Raw genomic sequence first — 11576 nt, 5'->3', positions numbered from 1 at the left:
GTAGCTCCATTCTAAATATGTAAAATCTATGTTTTACTACACTAGATCTCACACATAAATGTGCTCATCAGAATTCCCCCACACTTAGACTTTGCTAGTCCTCGAGCAAAAAAAAAAAAAAAAAAAAAAAGAATATAAACAAAAAACCTAACTCACTTTCGTAGGAATCACGGTAGCACTTAGCATGTGCAACAAGCCTTTAAACCCCTAGGTCACCCCTAGTGGACGAGTTGTATCTCATGGGTGTTTATAGTGAATATACACCTAAAATTCAAAATAAACAAATCCCAACCTTGGCTAAAGGTAAGGCCCATACAGATCTGGAGTAAAGATAATTTATCTTACAAGGGACCCCCACACTTGAACTTTTATTACCCTTTATCAATTCCAGGCACTAGCATATTTCTTAATTTGGAACTCACCTCGTCTCTTTCAAAACACCCTTATCTTAAGATAAAACCACTTGTGAAGAAATATGGAACCAATGACTAAGGCATTGGAGTATTTTTTACTAAAACATATTACCAAGCATTAATGATATTTGCACATTTTTTCTCCTTTTTTGCTTAATAAACTCTATTATACTCCATTAATTTTGGCCTAAATGACATAGTAGAGCAAACACCAGACACCCAAGTTACTATATAGCTTCACTTTTTGCATATGCCTACAAAGACAGTGATGCTAGAGTTCCTTCAAAAGTTTCCTCCCAATGAATTTCGATCAAGACACCATGCTTCCTGAGGCGCAATGACCCATCTAGTTCTAAGGGAATCAACTCTTATTCTTCTTTATACCACATTTTACATTTCATTTAAAATTATGTATATGTCAACTCATGCTAAATTAAAAAGAAAGTTTCAACTCAAAATCAAAAGTACAAGGAACCCACAGACTTACATATGGTCCAACACCATAAAACAGAGGTCTCTTATTTTTCAAAAGAAAGTCCCATCTCAAGACACATACTTGTTTATTTCTTCTCAATAGGGTTTTTATATGTTCAAAATGGGTACCTTAATCAAAAATTTTACTTTCATACATCAAGCAACCGAATGGTATGATCATTAGCTAAAAGCCAAAGTATGACTTCATCCTTTAGCAAGTTAAAAAAAAAAAAAAAACAAATAAAACAAAGTGAAAAAAGCAAAAACTGGTTTTCCTCCCCCACACTTAAGTCATGCAACGTCCTCAATGCATGGAAAGAATTAAAAGCGAAGATAATGCAAGGGGTCATACCTGATTAAAAGTTAGTCATCAGCGTAAAGAGGTTCATGGAGATCCATGACCTCTTCACTACTAGTAGTAGGAAACTCGAGGAATGGTTTCAAACACTGACTATTAACCTTCGAAATTATCCCTATTCCTGGATTCAAAATCTCCACAGCCCTATGGGGATATACATTATGGACAATAAACGGGCCATCCCATCGGGATCTAAGCTTATCAGGGAAAAGATGCAATTAAGAGTTATACAATAAGACCTTATTACCAATTGCAAAAGATTTACGTAGAATGTACTTATCATAGAAAGCTTTAGTCTTTTCCTTGTAAATCCTAGAACTTTCATAGGCATCATTCCTAAGTTCCTCCAACTCAGATAGTTGGAGCCTACAATGAATTTTCGCATCAGACAAACCAAAGTTGAGCTTCTTAATGGCCCAAAAGGCCTTATGCTCCAACTCAACTGGTAAGTGGCAAGCTTTCCCATACACCAAAAGGTAGGGAGACTAGCCAAGGTCAGTCTAGAATGCACTCCGATGGGCCCATAAGGCATTGATGAGCCTAAGGGACCAATCCTTACGGCTGGGATTAACAGTTTTCTCCAAGATTTTTTTGATCTGCCTATTAGACACCTCCACTTGGCCACTAGTTTGGGGGTGATAAGGGGTAGATAACTTATGGGTGATCCCATACTTTTTCATTAAGACCTCAAAAGGCCGATTACAAAAATGAGTATTCCTATCACTAATTATTGCACGTGGTGCACCAAAGCGGGAAAAAATGTTTTCATTGAGAAATTGGACCACCACTTTGTGGTCATTAGATTTATAAGGTATGACCTCTATCCATTTAGAAACATAATCAATGACCAAAAGCATGTACAAATTTCCAAAGGAATTAGGGAATGGTCCCATAAAATCGATGCCCCATACATCAAAGATCTCAACTATCAAAATAGGGTTGAGGGACATCATGTTCCTCTTATTGATATGATCAAAAGACTGACAGGCGGGACAAGCCTTGCAAAAATCAAAAGCATCTTTAAAAAAAATGGGCCAATAAAATCTGCATTGGAGAACCTTTGCGGCAGTCTTTTAGGTCTAAAATGTCCACCACGTGCATGATCATGACAAAAAGAGAGAATAGAATGTTGCTCATGATTAGGAACACATTGTCAGATAATCTGATCCGGTCATATCTTAAAAAAATAAGGATCATCCTAGAAAAAGTGCTTAACTTGGGAATGAAATCTATACTTATCTTGGGTGGACTAGTGATCCGAAGTCACACCTGAAACTAAGAAATTGACAATGTCAGTAAACCACAGTTCACTAGACATTGCAAATTATTATTCATCTGGAAAGTTCTCATTGATTGGAGAATCGATAGTCAAGAAATTGAGAAGCCGGGATAAATGGTCTGCAACTAGATTTTCGATTTCTTTTTTATCCCTAATTTTTTAATCAAACTCTTGTAAAAGTAAAACCCACATAATGAGATGGGCTTTGGCATCCTTCTTTTGAACTAGGTATCTGAGAGAAGAATGATCAGTATACACCATCATATGTGAACCAACTAAGTAAGACCGAGACTTTTCTAATGCAAACACAACAGCTAAAAATTCTTTTTCAGTGGTTGTATAATTGAGTTGTGCATCATTTAAGGTCATACTAATATAGTAAATGACAGTGGGTAACTTATTAATCCTTTGACCCAAAACCACTCCTATGGAAAAATCCGAAGCATCACACAACAGTTCAAAAGGTTCAGCCTAAACAGGTGCTTGAACAATGGGTGCATTGGTCAACTCCTTCTTAAGTTGTTTGAACGATTCTAGGCACTCTTTAGAAAACTCAAAAGTTTGATCTTTGGCAAGTAATGAAGTGAGAGGTGCTAATTAACTAAAGTTTTTAATAAACCTTCTACAGAAACCCGCATGCCCTAGAAAAGACCGGACGTCCTTAACAGATTGAGGAGGTGGTAAATTATCAATTAAATCCATTTTGGCTCTATCTACTCTAATTCACTCCTTGGATATTACATGGCCTAAAACAATGCCAGATTTAATCATGAAATGACATTTCTCCCAATTCAAAACCAAATTCTTGGATATGCACCTTTTCAAAACTAGAGAAAGATGATGAAGACATTCAGAATAGGAATTTCCATGAATTGAAAAGTCATTCATAAATGCTTCTAAGAATTTTTTGACAATGTCAGAGCTCATCATGCATCGTTGGAACGTAGTAGGGGCATTGCAAAGCCCAAAGGCATATGTGGGTAAGTAAATGTTCCATATAGGCATGTAAAAGTGGTCTTATGTTAGTCCTCTAAAGCAATTGGGATCTGGTTATAGCCAGAATATCCATCAAGAAAACAGTAGTATTCATGTCTAGCTAACCTCTCTAACATCTGGGCAATGAATGGTAATAAGAAGTGGTCCTTCCAGGTTGTCATATTAAGTTTTCTGTAATCTATGTACACTCTCCACCCTGATTGGACACGGGATGGAATTAGTTCAGTATTGACATTATGAACTACAGTCACACTAGACTTCTTAGGTACTACGTGAACTGGGCTTACCCATTGGCTATCAGAAATAGGATAAATTATTTCATGATCCAAGCACTTTAGGATCTTAATGGCTTCCATCATCACTAGGTTAGCTTTTCTTTGGGGTTCCATGGATGATTTGGAATCCTCCATAAGATGTATATAATGTTACACAATAGAAGAGTTTATACCCTTGATATCATCCATGGTCCAACCTAGGGCTTCCTTATTATCTTTTAACACTTTAAGTAACTCCTCTTCTTGGCTAGAAGTCAAATTTGAAGAAATTATTACAGAAAGAGTCTGGTCAGGCCTTAGGAAAGTATACCTCAAATTAGATGGTAACTCCTTAAGATCTAGCTTAGAGGGCTCAACTATGGAAGGTTTGGGAATGGAATTAGAAAGCGGTCCTAAGGGCTCCACAGGTGTGTGAAGACTCAATACTTCAGAAAAGAAATTTTCACTATCGTCATCCAACTCATCCATATACCTTTGGAATTCTGAATCAAAATCATTATCAAATTTGGTAACTAAATCATTAGAAAAATCTAGAAAATCCTCAAGCATATTGATCTCTTCTTCTATATGTGGTTGCTTGCCTATCCTAAACATGTTAAACTCAACAGTTTGGTTACCAAAAGATAATCTTAGGAAACCATTCTGGCAATTGATTAATGCATTACTGGTTGCCAAGAATGGCCTTCCTAAAATTATTGGGATCACATCCTTGGTTGAGTAAGACTTGGTATCTAACACAATAAAATCAATAGGGAAAATAAAATTATCCATCTTTAGTAAGACATCCTCAACCATCCCTTTAGGAATCTTAATAGACCTGTCTGTCAACTGAAGAGTAATTCCAGTGGCTTTCAATTCTCCCAATCTTAGTTGCTTGTACACATGACAAGGTAAAAGATTCACACTTGCGCCAAGGTCAAGTAAGGCATACTCAATATAGGTGTTGCTTATGACACAAGATATGGCAGGGCTTCCTAGATCCTTATACTTGGCTGCTATAGGCTGAGTAATTATGGAACTAATGTTACCAAGAACATCTTTTTGGGCACACTAGTGATACGTTTGTGAGTATACAAATCTTTTAGTACCTTTGTATAGGTGGAGATCTAGAATATGACATCCAAAAGAGGAATGTTTACTTCTACCTTTTTTAAGACTTCTAAAATTTTATCCATGGAAGCAGTTTTTTTTTTGTGTACCAAACGATTAGGAAATAGGATAGGATGAACATAAGGACTGTTAGGAATTTTCTCTTTTTTAGAAGAATCATTTTTGGTTTCCTCATCCAAATCATCTTTAGCTTTAGAAGAATCTTTAGATTCATCAGACGAACCTGGAACAAAAGGCACAGTTATGTCTTCAACTGAAGGAGAGTTAATAGGAGTAATAGATGGGGAAGATTTAGGAATGCTCTGTTGGTACTCTCTACCACTCCTAAGGGTATAAATAACATTACATTGGTTAGAGGGCCCTTGTTAGGTCTGACCTTGTACTATATTCAGTGATGCATTAGTTGATGTTTGTGAACTAACAGGCCAATGATGCCTAGGGTTAGGCTCTGGTTGACTGGGTAAAGTTTCTTTCTCCCTCTCATGCATAATTGAGACAACTTGGGTGATTTCTCTCATAATATTTTGATGACTTGTCATGAGGAGGGCCATATTTTTTTCCAAGTCACTTATTTTACTTGCCTCTCCAGTGTGGATAAACCCATGGGGTTGCTGATAAGATGATAGGAGAGGGGCCCTAGGAAAATTAGCCTGAGATCCTAAATTTGACTTAGGAAAAGTATTTTGGAAAAAAGATTATTGTCCAAAGGGAGGCCTTTAGGATCCAGGTTAACTTTGATTATGAAAATTGGAAGCCTCCGCTTGGTTACCTTGATTCCAGGAGAAATTTGAGTGATTTCTCTATTCTGGATTGTAGGTGTTACTATACGGATTATTCTGGTATATGACATTAACACTATCATTAGAAGTACCCACAGAGGTTTTAGGGCATTCTTCTATGACATGTCCAGAGGACTAGCACCAAGCACAAATCTTAACCAAATTGACTGATAATGGCTCTCTAGGAACAATAGCCTCAATCCTCTTGATTAGGCTATCCAAATGGGCTTCCTTGGCTACTATCCCATCCACAAAATATCATTTCCCTCATATGGTTCTTTCACTCTCTTGGGTTGATTCCCACTCACAGGTTTTGTTAGCTAAGTCAAGTAAGATTTCCCATGCCTTTCCTTCATCTGTAAAGGATGTGAATCTCTCAAGGCACATAGACTCTATCATTTGTTTAGTTAGATAATCAATACCCTCACAAATTATTTGACATAAATGTCACAAGTCTAGGCCATGGTGAGGGTATTCTTGGAGTAGATCTTTGAATCTCTCCATAAGTTTGGAAAATGACTCACTATACTTTTGTCTAAACTAAAGGATATCACTTCTAAGCTTATTGGTCTTATGAGTTGGGAAAAACTTCTTAAGAAAAGTAACTGTGAACTGTTCTCATGAGGTTATGGAATTTGTGAGTAACCCAGAAAACCACTTCTTAGCTTGGTCTTTCAATAAAAAAATGATAAACCTAAGCTTAACATCATCATCAGAAAGCTGTTGGATCTTAATTAGAACACATACCTCTTCAAATTCCCTTAAAATAGGTATGCATCCTCAGAGGTCAACCTATGGAAGTGGGGCAACATAGTGATGTATTGAGATTTGAGATCAAAATTATTACCCTGGGCCTATGGTAGAACTATACAGGAAGGTTGGGCTGTTCTAGCCGGGTAGAACCTATCTTTCAGAGATTTAGGTGGAGGGTTTTGCTATTGGTCTCCCATATTGAAGGGTTTTAAAGAGAGCAAACGTATAGGGTCACTACTTGTTGGATCTTTTCTTTCTAACCAATTCTTAGTATTACGTATCCACCTAACACTCATGCAATAGAAAATTACCAACAACTAGAGTAAGACAAGCACAAAAGAATAGATAGCAAAACTTTTTTTTTATGATTTTTTTATTTTTTTATAATTTTTTTGATTTTTTTTGGCTTTTTGGGAGCTTACTGACAGGGATCTGGGGTTGCTCAAGTCAATTCCTGAGGTCTACTGATACAATTATTATTGCAAGTTGATCTTCTCAGAAATTCAATAAAAGAAACAAAAAAACAAAACAAAGCAAACAAAGCACTCCGATTTACCAAAAGAAAGCGAAAAATAACATAGAACTGTCTCCCTGACAATAGTGCCAAAAATTTGTTAGGATTTAAAATGTAACCGCAAACGTACGGATCAGTGTAGCTATCGGTCAAACACAGGGAGAGCAGCCACTTTATTTATTTATTTATTTTTGCTTCTTTTAATAATGCGAAAGTGAACCAATTAATGGTTATGATCTAATTCTAATTACCGTCCTAAACATATGAATCTAAAATAATGTCCTAACCATTCGTCATCTAAGAATTTAAAGACGTAAGCCACGAAATTAAAATTAAATAAATAAATAACTGAAAATAAACAACCCACGCAATTAAAAAAAATGCAAAAATAAAAATAAAGTAAAAGAAAGGAGATAAAGCTAGAGAGAGACTCACAAGTAGGTTTCTCTACTTAGCCCGAGGGATGCATCATAATATGAGCTTCCCTACTTGACCAGAGAGTCACTCTTACAAGAGTTACTCTACTTGGCTTTAGGGAAAGAGAGACAATTAAAATAAAAGTAATAAATTAATGGTTCTATGGCTAGGAGGGGCAAAGCCAACACATACACTAGCCATGAACCTTGGGGGAAAGGGATAGCAATAATGTAATGATTGAAATTAAAATCCTAAATTAAAAAAGAAAGGGTAGTCAGAAGAAGGAATGAGAGGGAGGAGATAAGACTACTGAAGGAGCCTACTTACTTGAACTTCAACTCTTGAACTGAAAACTTGATCGATTTGAGATACTACCAGTACTAAAAACTAGATCTGGAATAAACCAAAATTAAAATTTCTAGTACTAGAGAAAACAAATCTGAAGAAAAAAAAATTGAACTTGAAAGACATGCTTCATAGCTTGTTTTTGTCACCTAGAACTAAGCCTAGAACTAGAACTTGAAAATTACAACTTCAGTTGTTGAAACAATAAAAATAAAAGACTGAATCAAAAACAAAATTGCTTGCATTAATTGAATAAAAAGAGCTTACAAAAGTGTTTAAAGCATAAACCTAGAACTAAAGCTAGAGAAAGAGAAAACTAGAGAAAGAGACAGAGCAACTAAGAAAAAACCCTACGTATGCTAGTGCCCAATACTTGATCCAGACATCTTTACGTGTAAAATTAGAGATATAATGCCCAATAGTCCTTAAGGCCTTGAAATATAAAACATGCAAAAAGAAAATAAAACGTAAGGTAGCTCCATTCTAAATATGTAAAATGCATGTTTTACTACGTTAGATTTCACACATAAATGTGCTCATCACTAGACACCCACCACTTGGAACTAGGATTTTTGATGTTCTCTTCCATTCCTCATCCCACCTTGGGAAAACCAAAAGGGGTCGATTCAAGCTCGTTTTTCACAAATCTAAGGTCACACATCATGATTCCAACATAAATCTATGATCGATTCAAAGTTCCAAGCTTGGGTTTTATCTCTTTGTTCAAAAACATTTCAAAAACCTCAAATCTTCTCTTTAGCTCAAGAGATCAACCAATGCTTCACAATCTCACAAGTTCTTCCTCAAAATCCTTCATAAACAACATGTATGACCTTTATTAAACCTTAGATTCACATTTTCAAGAGAGATTAACAAAACTTAAAGGATTTCTACCCAAGTCATAGGGTTTCACTAAGGATTTCATGAGGGTTTAATAAATACCATCTTTACTCACCTCAAAATGTAGATCTCGAGATGAGGGTGGCTAATCCGGTGTCGGATTCAAGAGATCTGACCCCGGCAATCCACAACGATCATCTTCTTCTCCATTTCTTCCCTCTTCTTCCCTTCTCTCTCCTTCTTTTCTCTCTCTTCTTTACTTTTCTCACCCACCGTGAAAGACAATAAATGAGGGTGAAGAAAGTAATAAATGCTATTTATGGTGGGGTCAAAATATCTAAATATTAGAGTGGTAGGTCACACTGGTGGGTCCAACCCATCCATGACCACCCACCAGTTATCCAAAACTTAGCCAAATTATTGGGATTTTCGATGGGGCTAGGCCCTAACACGTATGTCACTCTCGGTAATTGAGTAACATGCATTCTTAACATAAAATATAGCCACGTACATTTATTATGCGTACATGGCCCGGTGATATGTGCAAGTGCATGACTTGGGCACACGGACTTCACTAGGCACCGACTCCAACTCATCTGGCCAACCTGAGTTCAGAGTCACCCTTGCCATCATGTTTCATAAGGCACTCGCCTCAGCTAGCTCGGGTTTAGGTCTTGCAAGACCAAATTGAACCAATCGAAAAATTAGATCAGGTTTAGAGAGTAGGGTATCACAACGGTAATTTTTGCATAAAACATTTATTATTTCGCAATAGTAATTTTCTCTTATTCATTAACCATTAGTGCATCACTTGGACTCTAACCAATTGTGAAGAACTCTAAGCATCTTAAATGATGTTAAAGAGCTCCTACAACTAGTTTTTTTTTTGCTAGAAAGATCAAAATTTCATTAAAAAGAAAATAAACGATAACACAAGGATCACAAATAACTGATTTCAAACCTACACCTTTGGCATTTCCATCACAGAGGAAAAAAACCAGATTTAGTCAAACCGATATGGCGATAACTAGACAAGATCACAAATAACTGACTTTAAACCTACACCTTCGGCATTGGCATCACAGAGGAAAAAAAAAACTAGATTTAGTCAAACCAATATCTAGGCCTAGGCTCAGCTTCATGGGTAAGCTCCTCCCTTATATGATTGGGAACAGTTACATTTTTCTCCGAGATTCCTGATTTGGCCGCATCCTTCGCTAAAATATCATCTATACAATTACCCTACCTAAAGCAGTGTGTGGCTTTCCAAACTATAGAGTTCATCAATGGTTGGATCAATAATTTTAATCCTGATCAATATACCAAGGAAGGGATCGCGATATGGCACATAATGTAGGTATCATGCACCTCCGTCGGGATCGCGATATGGCACATAGCGCATGTACACACGCTAGGGTTCGACCCTAATGAGATGAGATAGTATCCCCTGGTCATCAAATGCCAAGGGAGGGATACACGTAATGGGTAAAAGGGTGTCGCCACCTAGAAAGGGTCTAGGACCCATAAATGTCTCCCCCAATCAAGGGAGAGAGACTAATGACTCTGATGGATAAGGCTAGTTTGCACCAAGATTCTAGATAAGTGTCAAGAGACAGACTGGGAAGGTGTTAGGCACCCAGTCTACCCGACCCTAAGGCCGGTCTCCTTTTGTTTGACCAAAGTTTGTTTGTACCCTACTAACTAGTCCTAAATATATGTCATTGAAAATCCTAAACTATATATTTAAGCAAATAATGAAATGAAACTAATAAAAAAACAAATTAAAAAAAAACTTAAATTAAACTAACTCAATTAATTGAGCCTAACCTAGATGGATGATTAATGAATTTATGAAATCCTAAATTGAATTAATTAAAATGATTAATCCTAATCCCTAGTAATTTGTGAAATAAATTATTGCAACCCTACTTAATCTAATTGGTAAAAAGATTTATAAATTAAATGAGACCTAATTAATTTATAAAAAAAATTAAATGGATTAATTACATTAAATGAATGCATTTTTACTAATCTACCTAATCTAGTATAGGAGGATTAAACTAAACCTAAATTTTAATTAAATTAATTATGAAACCTAATTGCACTAATTATGTTTACCTTAAGCTAATCTAAGATGAGTTAAACATTTTTCAAAACCCTAGTTAAGCTAATGAGAAGAGAATCTTTTAACTAATTAATCTAGTTAATTACCCTACATTAAATAACTAATTAGTTGATTGATTAAAATAAAAAACCACTAGAGGGGAAAAGATTGGTAATTACACAAGTTTAATAAATTGAATTGAATGAATAAACCAAATGCAGTGATTAAAAAAAAATAAATTAACAAACCACAATTGAATAAACAACAATTGAAATGACTAATTAAGTTAACTACGTTACTTTAATCAATCTAGATTAGTACCATATTAATGTGAGTGAGGGTTGGAGTACAAAAGATATGAGATAGTAGGAAAACCTAGATCCCCAATACACACCCAATGCTACGAGCCGGTTTGAGGGGGGCCAGCCACGCCCTTGCTCAGATACGCCCTAGACTACGTCCCATACATTATTTAGAGGGAAATAAAATGAAATCATTTGATTTTAAAGTTTAAAATTAGAGGAACCCCAACCCTAAGTTCTAGGACTAGATACATTACAGACCTGAAATCAAACCAAAATGGATAAAAGAAAAATAAAAAAAAAGGAAGGGGAAGATTCCACATAGAAAACATAAATGAAATAACAGGTTGCGGACATTACAAATATGGACTATCTAATCAACAAATTAAAGAAATAACAAAAAACAAAAATATAAAATAAGAAGAAGAAGAAGAAGAAGAAGAAGAAGAAAGGAGGTTTGGTGGCTGCTGGTTATTAGTTGTAGCAGCAGGGAAGAAGAAGAAGAAGAAGAAGAAGAAAGGAGGAGAAAGGTGAGTTGCAGGTTCGGTTATGGAAAAAGAAAGGAAGGAGAAGGGAATGGAGAGGGTTCGGCCATGGTAAAAGAGAAAAGAAGAGAC

General features: G+C 36.0%; 1 non-coding gene across 1 annotated transcript; it reads left to right on the top strand.

The window, feature by feature from the left end:
* Positions 1-6141: 6141 nt before the first annotated feature.
* Positions 6142-6248, top strand: LOC122067408. The gene has a single exon (XR_006136704.1). It is a non-coding gene; the product is annotated as a small nucleolar RNA R71 (small nucleolar RNA).
* The last annotated feature ends 5328 nt before the right edge of the window (positions 6249-11576 follow it).

This window comes from Macadamia integrifolia, unplaced genomic scaffold (assembly GCF_013358625.1).
Source record: "Macadamia integrifolia cultivar HAES 741 unplaced genomic scaffold, SCU_Mint_v3 scaffold2890, whole genome shotgun sequence".
NCBI lineage: Eukaryota > Viridiplantae > Streptophyta > Magnoliopsida > Proteales > Proteaceae > Macadamia > Macadamia integrifolia.
Note: the sequence above shows the minus strand (reverse complement) of the source record. Positions and strands in the feature narration are given on the sequence as shown.